The following is a 9,524-nucleotide window of genomic DNA, read 5'->3' as shown; positions in this document are numbered from 1 at the left end:
ATGAAAAAAGTTTAAATTTCACAAGAACTAACTCGTACTTTCACTTATCAACCAAATACAATATTGATTCAGCATATTCAAGCAGTTTAAACTTGTTTATTCATTGGATTTACAATAATATTGTTATTTTCATCATTTGTGGCCAGAAACGTGCTCCAGACGAGATACTGAGTTTGATTTTGGAAAAATGTTTATATTTCACAAGAACTAACTCGTACTTTCACTGATCAACCAAATACAATATTGATTAAGCATATTCAAGAAGTTTAAACTTGTTTATTCATTGGATTTACAGTAATATTGTCATTTTCATCATTTGTGGCCAAAAACGTGCTCCAGACGAGAAACCGAGCTTGATTTTGGAAAAAAGTTTATAATCTCAAAAACACACTGGTACTTTCACATTTCAACCACATATAATGTTGTTTGAGATTATTCAAGCAGTTTCAACTTGTTTATTAGTTGGATTTACAGTACTACTGTCATTTTCATCATTTTGGCCAAAAACGTGCTCCAGACGAGAAACCGAGCTTGATTTTGGAAAAAAGTTTATAATCACAAAAACACACTGGTACTTTCACATTTCAACCACATATATTGTTGTTTGAGATTATTCAAGCAGTTTCAACTCGTTTATTCATTGGATTTACAGTACTACTGTCATTTTCATCATTTTGGCCAAAAACGTGCTCCAGACGAGAAACCGAGCTTGATTTATGAAAAAAGTTTAAATTTCACAAGAACTAACTCGTACTTTCACTTATCAACCAAATACAATATTGATTCAGCATATTCAAGCAGTTTAAACTTGTTTATTCATTGGATTTACAATAATATTGTTATTTTCATCATTTGTGGCCAGAAACGTGCTCCAGACGAGATACTGAGTTTGATTTTGGAAAAATGTTTATATTTCACAAGAACTAACTCGTACTTTCACTGATCAACCAAATACAATATTGATTCAGCATATTCAAGCAGTTTCAACTTGTTTACTCATTGGATTTACTCGGCAATTGTCATTTTCATCATTTGTGGCCTTAAACGTGCTCCAGACGAGAAACCGAGCTTGATTTTGGAAAAAAGTTTATAATCACAAAAACACACTGGTACTTTCACTGATCAACCAAATACAATATTGATTCAGCATATTCAAGCAGTTTCAACTTGTTTATTCATTGGATTTACTGTAATATTGTCATTTTCATCATTTGTGGCCAAAAACGTGCTCCAGACGAGAAACCGAGCTTGATTTTGGAAAAAAGTTTATAATCACAAAAACACACTGGTACTTTCACATTTCAACCACATATAATGTTGATTGAGATTATTCAAGCAGTTTCAACTCGTTTATTCATTGGATTTACAGTTCTACTGTCATTTTCATCATTTGTGGCCAAAAACGTGCTCCAGAAGAGATACTGAGGGTGATTTGGGAAAAATCTTTATATTTCACAAGAACAAACTCGTACTTTCACTGATTAACTACATACAATATTGATTCAGTATATTCAAGCAGTCTCAACTTATTTATTCATTGGATTTACTCGGAAATTGCCATTTTCATCATTTGTGGCCTTAAACGTGCTCCAGACAAGAAACCGAGCTTGATTTTGGAAAAAAGTTTATAATCACAAAAACACACTGGTACTTTCACTGATCAACCACATACAATATTGATTCAGCATATTCAAGCAGTTTCAACTTGTTTATTCATTGGATTTACTGTAATATTGTCATTTTCATCATTTGTGGCCAAAAACGTGCTCCAGACGAGAAACCGAGTTTGATTTTGGAAAAATGTTTATATTTCACAAGAACTAACTCGTACTTTCACTGATCAACCAAATACAATATTGATTCAGCATTTTCGAGCAGTTTAAACTTGTTTATTCATTGGATTTAAAATAATATTGTTATTTTCATCATTTGTGGCCAAAAACGTGCTCCAGACGAGAAACCGAGCTTGATTTTGGAAGAATGTTTATATTTCACGAGACAAACTCGAACTTTCACTAATCAACCACATACAACATGCAGTAGCATGTTCAAGCAGTTTCAACTTGTTTATTCATTTTATTTACACTAATATTGTCATTTTCATCATTTTTGGCCAAAAACGTGCTCCAGAAGAGATACTGAGGGTGATTTGGGAAAAATCTTTATATTTCACAAGAACAAACTCGTACTTTCACCGATTAACCACATACAATATTGATTCAGCATATTCAAGCAGTTTCAACTTGTTTATTCATTGGATTTACTCGGCAATTGTCATTTTCATCATTTGTGGCAAAAAACGTGCTCCAGACGAGAAACCGAGCTTGATTTAGGAAAAAAAATTATATTTCACAAGAACTAACTCGTACTTTCACTGATAAACCTTATTCAAGATGCAGCAGCTTGTTCAAGCAGTTTCAAACTGTTTATTCATTGGATTGACAGTAATATTTTCATTTTCATCAATCATGGCCAAAAACGTGCTCAAGACGAGAAACCGACCTTGGTTTTGGAAAAAAGTTTATATTTCCCAAGAACAAACTTGTACTTTCACTGATCAACCACATACAATATATATTCAGCATATTCAAGCAGTTTCAACTTGTTTATTCATTAGATTTACTGTACTATTGTCATTTTCATCATTTGTGGCCAAAAACGTGCTCCAGACGAGAAACCGAGCTTGATTTTGGAAAAAATTTTATAATCTCAAAAACACACTCGTACTTTCACTGATCAACCAAATACAATATTGATTCAGCATATTCAAGCAGTTTCAACTCGTTTATTCATTGGATTTACTGTAATATTGTCATTTTCATCATTTGTGACCAAAAACGTGCTCCAGAAGAGATACTGAGGGTGATTTGGGAAAAATCTTTATATTTCACAAGAACAAACTCGTACTTTCACTGATTAACTACATACAATATTGATTCAGTATATTCAAGCAGTCTCAACTTTTTTATTCATTGGATTTACTCGGCAATTGCCATTTTCATCATTTGTGGCCTTAAACGTGCTCCAGACAAGAAACCGAGCTTGATTTTGGAAAAAAGTTTATAATCACAAAAACACACTGGTACTTTCACATTTCAACCACATATAATGTTGATTGAGATTATTCAAGCAGTTTCAACTCGTTTATTCATTGGATTTACAGTACTACTGTCATTTTCATCATTTTGGCCAAAAACGTGCTCCAGACGAGAAACCGAGCTTGATTTATGAAAAAAGTTTAAATTTCACAAGAACTAACTCGTACTTTCACTTATCAACCAAATACAATATTGATTCAGCATATTCAAGCAGTTTAAACTTGTTTATTCATTGGATTTACAATAATATTGTTATTTTCATCATTTGTGGCCAGAAACGTGCTCCAGACGAGATACTGAGTTTGATTTTGGAAAAATGTTTATATTTCACAAGAACTAACTCGTACTTTCACTGATCAACCAAATACAATATTGATTCAGCATATTCAAGCAGTTTCAACTTGTTTACTCATTGGATTTACTCGGCAATTGTCATTTTCATCATTTGTGGCCTTAAACGTGCTCCAGACGAGAAACCGAGCTTGATTTTGGAAAAAAGTTTATAATCACAAAAACACACTGGTACTTTCACTGATCAACCAAATACAATATTGATTCAGCATATTCAAGCAGTTTCAACTTGTTTATTCATTGGATTTACTGTAATATTGTCATTTTCATCATTTGTGGCCAAAAACGTGCTCCAGACGAGAAACCGAGCTTGATTTTGGAAAAAAGTTTATAATCACAAAAACACACTGGTACTTTCACATTTCAACCACATATAATGTTGATTGAGATTATTCAAGCAGTTTCAACTCGTTTATTCATTGGATTTACAGTTCTACTGTCATTTTCATCATTTTGGCCAAAAACGTGCTCCAGACGAGAAACCGAGCTTGATTTTGGAAGAATGTTTATATTTCACGAGACAAACTCGAACTTTCACTAATCAACCACATACAACATGCAGTAGCATGTTCAAGCAGTTTCAACTTGTTTATTCATTGGATATACAGTAATATTTTCATTTTCATCATTTGTGGCCAAAAACGTGCTCCAGAAGAGATACTGAGGGTGCTTTGGGAAAAATCTTTATATTTCACAAGAACAAACTCGTACTTTCACTAATCAACCACATACAACATGCAGTAGCATGTTCAAGCAGTTTCAACTTGTTTATTCATTTTATTTACACTAATATTGTCCTTTTCATCATTTGTGGCCAAAAACGTGCTCCAGACGAGAAACCGAGCTTGATTTTGGAAAAAAAATTATATTTCACAAGAACTAACTCGTACTTTCACTTATCAACCAAATACAATATTGATTCAGCATATTCAAGCAGTTTAAACTTGTTTATTCATTGGATTTACAATAATATTGTTATTTTCATCATTTGTGGCCAGAAACGTGCTCCAGACGAGATACTGAGTTTGATTTTGGAAAAATGTTTATATTTCACAAGAACTAACTCGTACTTTCACTGATCAACCAAATACAATAGTGATTCAGCATATTCAAGAAGTTTAAACTTGTTTATTCATTGGATTTACAGTAATATTGTCATTTTCATCATTTGTGGCCAAAAACGTGCTCCAGACGAGAAACCGAGCTTGATTTTGGAAAAAAGTTTATAATCTCAAAAACACACTCGTACTTTCACTGATCAACCAAATACAATATTGATTCAGCATATTCAAGCAGTTTCAACTCGTTTATTCATTGGATTTACAGTACTACTGTCATTTTCATCATTTTGGCCAAAAACGTGCTCCAGACGAGAAACCGAGCTTGATTTTGGAAGAATGTTTATATTTCACGAGACAAACTCGAACTTTCACTAATCAACCACATACAACATGCAGTAGCATGTTCAAGCAGTTTCAACTTGTTTATTCATTGGATTTACAGTAATATTTTCATTTTCATCATTTGTGGCCAAAAACGTGCTCCAGAAGAGATACTGAGGGTGATTTGGGAAAAATCTTTATATTTCACAAGAACAAACTCGTACTTTCACTAATCAACCACATACAACATGCAGTAGCATGTTCAAGCAGTTTCAACTTGTTTATTCATTTTATTTACACTAATATTGTCCTTTTCATCATTTGTGGCAAAAAACGTGCTCCAGACGAGAAACCGAGCTTGATTTTGGAAAAAAAATTATATTTCACAAGAACTAACTCGTACTTTCACTGATCAACCTTATTCAAGATGCAGTAGCTTGTTCAAGCAGTTTCAAACTGTTTATTCATTGGCTTGACAGTAATATTGTCATTTTCATCATTTATGCCCAAAAACTTTCTCCAGACGTGATACTGAGGATGATTTTGGAAAAAAGTTTATATTTCACAAGAACAAACTCGTACTTTCACTGAGGAACCACATTCAATATGGATTCACCATGTTCAAGCAGTTTCAACTTTTTTGTTCATTGGATTTACAGTACTATTGTCAATTTCATCATTTATGTCCAAAAACGTGCTCCAGACGAGAAACCGAGCTTGATTTATGAAAAAAGTTTAAATTTCACAAGAACTAACTCGTACTTTCACTTATCAACCAAATACAATATTGATTCAGCATATTCAAGCAGTTTAAACTTGTTTATTCATTGGATTTACAATAATATTGTTATTTTCATCATTTGTGGCCAGAAACGTGCTCCAGACGAGATACTGAGTTTGATTTTGGAAAAATGTTTATATTTCACAAGAACTAACTCGTACTTTCACTGATCAACCAAATACAATATTGATTCAGCATATTCAAGCAGTTTCAACTTGTTTATTCATTAGATTTACAGTACTATTGTCATTTTCATCATTTGTGACCAAAAACGTGCTCCAGACGAGATACTGAGTTTGATTTTGGAAAAATGTTTATATTTCACAAGAACTAACTCGTACTTTCACTGATCAACCAAATACAATATTGATTAAGCATTTTCGAGCAGTTTAAACTTGTTTATTCATTGGATTTACAATAATATTGTTATTTTCATCATTTGTGGCCAAAAACGTGCTCCAGACGAGATACTGAGTTTGATTTTGGAAAAATGTTTATATTTCACAAGAACTAACTCGTACTTTCACTGAGGAACCACATAAAATATGGATTCACCATGTTCAAGCAGTTTCAACTTTTTTGTTCATTGGATTTACAGTACTATTGTCAATTTCATCATTTATGTCCAAAAACGTGCTCCAGACGAGAAACCGGGCTTGATTTATGAAAAAAGTTTAAATTTCACAAGAACTAACTCGTACTTTCACTTATCAACCAAATACAATATTGATTCAGCATATTCAAGCAGTTTAAACTTGTTTATTCATTGGATTTACAATAATATTGTTATTTTCATCATTTGTGGCCAGAAACGTGCTCCAGACGAGATACTGAGTTTGATTTTGGAAAAATTTTTATATTTCACAAGAACTAACTCGTACTTTCACTGATCAACCAAATACAATATTGATTAAGCATATTCAAGAAGTTTAAACTTGTTTATTCATTGGATTTACAGTAATATTGTCATTTTCATCATTTGTGGCCAAAAACGTGCTCCAGACGAGAAACCGAGCTTGATTTTGGAAAAAAGTTTATAATCTCAAAAACACACTGGTACTTTCACATTTCAACCACATATAATGTTGTTTGAGATTATTCAAGCAGTTTCAACTTGTTTATTAGTTGGATTTACAGTACTACTGTCATTTTCATCATTTTGGCCAAAAACGTGCTCCAGACGAGAAACCGAGCTTGATTTTGGAAAAAAGTTTATAATCACAAAAACACACTGGTACTTTCACATTTCAACCACATATATTGTTGTTTGAGATTATTCAAGCAGTTTCAACTCGTTTATTCATTGGATTTACAGTACTACTGTCATTTTCATCATTTTGGCCAAAAACGTGCTCCAGACGAGAAACCGAGCTTGATTTTGGAAAAAAAATTATATTTCACAAGAACTAACTCGTACTTTCACTTATCAACCAAATACAATATTGATTCAGCATATTCAAGCAGTTTAAACTTGTTTATTCATTGGATTTACAATAATATTGTTATTTTCATCATTTGTGGCCAGAAACGTGCTCCAGACGAGATACTGAGTTTGATTTTGGAAAAATGTTTATATTTCACAAGAACTAACTCGTACTTTCACTGATCAACCAAATACAATATTGATTCAGCATATTCAAGCAGTTTCAACTTGTTTACTCATTGGATTTACTCGGCAATTGTCATTTTCATCATTTGTGGCCTTAAACGTGCTCCAGACGAGAAACCGAGCTTGATTTTGGAAAAAAGTTTATAATCACAAAAACACACTGGTACTTTTACTGATCAACCACATACAATATTGATTCAGCATATTCAAGCAGTTTAAACTTGTTTATTCATTGGATTTACTGTAATATTGTCATTTTCATCATTTGTGGCCAAAAACGTGCTCAAGACGAGAAACAGAGCATGATTTTGGAAGAATGTTTATATTTCAGGAGACAAACTGTTACTTTCACTGATCAACCACATACAATATTAATTCAGCATATTCAAAGCAGTTTCAACTTGTTTATTCATTGGATTTACAGCAATATTGTCATTTTCATCATTTTGGCCAAAAACGTGCTCCAGACGAGAAACCGAGCTTGATTTTGGAAAAATCTTTATATTTTACAAGAACAAACTCGTACATTCACTAATCAACCACATACAACATGCAGTAGCATGTTCAAGCAGTTTCAACTTGTTAATTCATTTTATTTACACTAATATTGTCATTTTCATCATTTGTGGCCAAAAACGTGCTCCAGAAGAGATACTGAGGGTGATTTGGAAAAAAACTTTATATTTCACAAGAAAAAAAATCGTACTTTCACTGATTAACCACATACAATATTAATTCAGCATATTCAAAGCAGTTTCAACTTGTTTATTCATTGGATTTACTGTAATATTGTCAATTTCATCATTTGTGGCAAAAAACGTGCTCCAGACGAGAAACCGAAATTGATTTTGGAAAAATGTTTATATTTCACAAGAACTAACTCGTACTTTCACTGATCAACCTTATTCAAGATGCAGCAGCTTGTTCAAGCAGTTTCAAACTGTTTATTCATTGGATTGACAGTACTACTGTCATTTTCATCATTTTGGCTTTAAACGTGCTCCAGACGAGAAATCGAGCTTGATTTTGGAAGAATGTTTATATTTCACGAGACAAACTCGAACTTTCACTAATCAACCACATACAACATGCAGTAGCATGTTCAAACAGTTTCAACTTGTTAATTCATTTTATTTACACTAATATTGTCATTTTCATCATTTGTGGCCAAAAACGTGCTCCAGACGAGAAACCGAGCTTGATTTTTGAAAAAAGTTTATAATCACAAAAACACACTGGTACTTTCACATTTCAAACACATATAATGTTGATTGAGATTATTCAAGCAGTTTCAACTCGTTTATTCATTGGATTTACTCGGCAATTGTTATTTTCATCATTTGTGGCCAGAAACGTGCTCCAGACGAGATACTGAGTTTGATTTCGGAAAAATGTTTATATTTCACAAGAACTAACTCGTACTTTCACTGATCAACCAAATACAATATTGATTCAGCATATTCAAGCAGTTTAAACTTGTTTATTCATTGGATTTACAGTAATCTTGTCATTTTCATCATTTGTGGCCAAAAACGTGCTCCAGACGAGAAACCGAGCTTGATTTTGGAAAAAAGTTTATAATCTCAAAAACACACTGGTACTTTCACTGATCAACCACATATAATGTTGATTCAGCATATTCAAGCAGTTTCAACTTGTTTATTCATTGGATTTACTCGGCAATTGTTATTTTCATCATTTGTGGCAAGAAACGTGCTCCAGACGACATACTGAGTTTGATTTTGGAAAAATGATTATATTTCACAAGAACTAACTCGTACTTTCACTGATCAACCAAATACAATATTGATTCAGCATATTCAAGCAGTTTAAACTTGTTTATTCATTGGATTTACTGTAATATTGTCATTTTCATCATTTGTGGCCAAAAACGTGCTCCAGACGAGAAACCGAGCTTGATTTTGGAAAAAAGTTTATAATCACAAAAACACACTGGTACTTTCACATTTCAACCACATATAATGTTGATTGAGATTATTCAAGCAGTTTCAACTCGTTTATTCATTGGATTTACAGTACTACTGTCATTTTCATCATTTTGGCCAAAAACGTGCTCCAGACGAGAAACCGAGCTTGATTTTTTAAGAATGTTTATATTTCACGAGACAAACTCGAACTTTCACTAATCAACCACATACAACATGCAGTAGCATGTTCAAGCAGTTTCAACTTGTTTATTCATTGGATTTACAGTAATATTTTCATTTTCATCATTTGTGGCAAAGAGCGTGCTCCAGACGAGAAACCGAGCTTGATTTTGGAAAAAAAATTATATTTCACAA

The sequence above is a fragment of the Lipophrys pholis genome, assembly GCF_963383615.2.
Source record: "Lipophrys pholis genome assembly, chromosome: 5".
NCBI classification, from domain to species: Eukaryota; Metazoa; Chordata; class Actinopteri; order Blenniiformes; family Blenniidae; genus Lipophrys; species Lipophrys pholis.
This window is presented reverse-complemented; position numbering follows the sequence as displayed.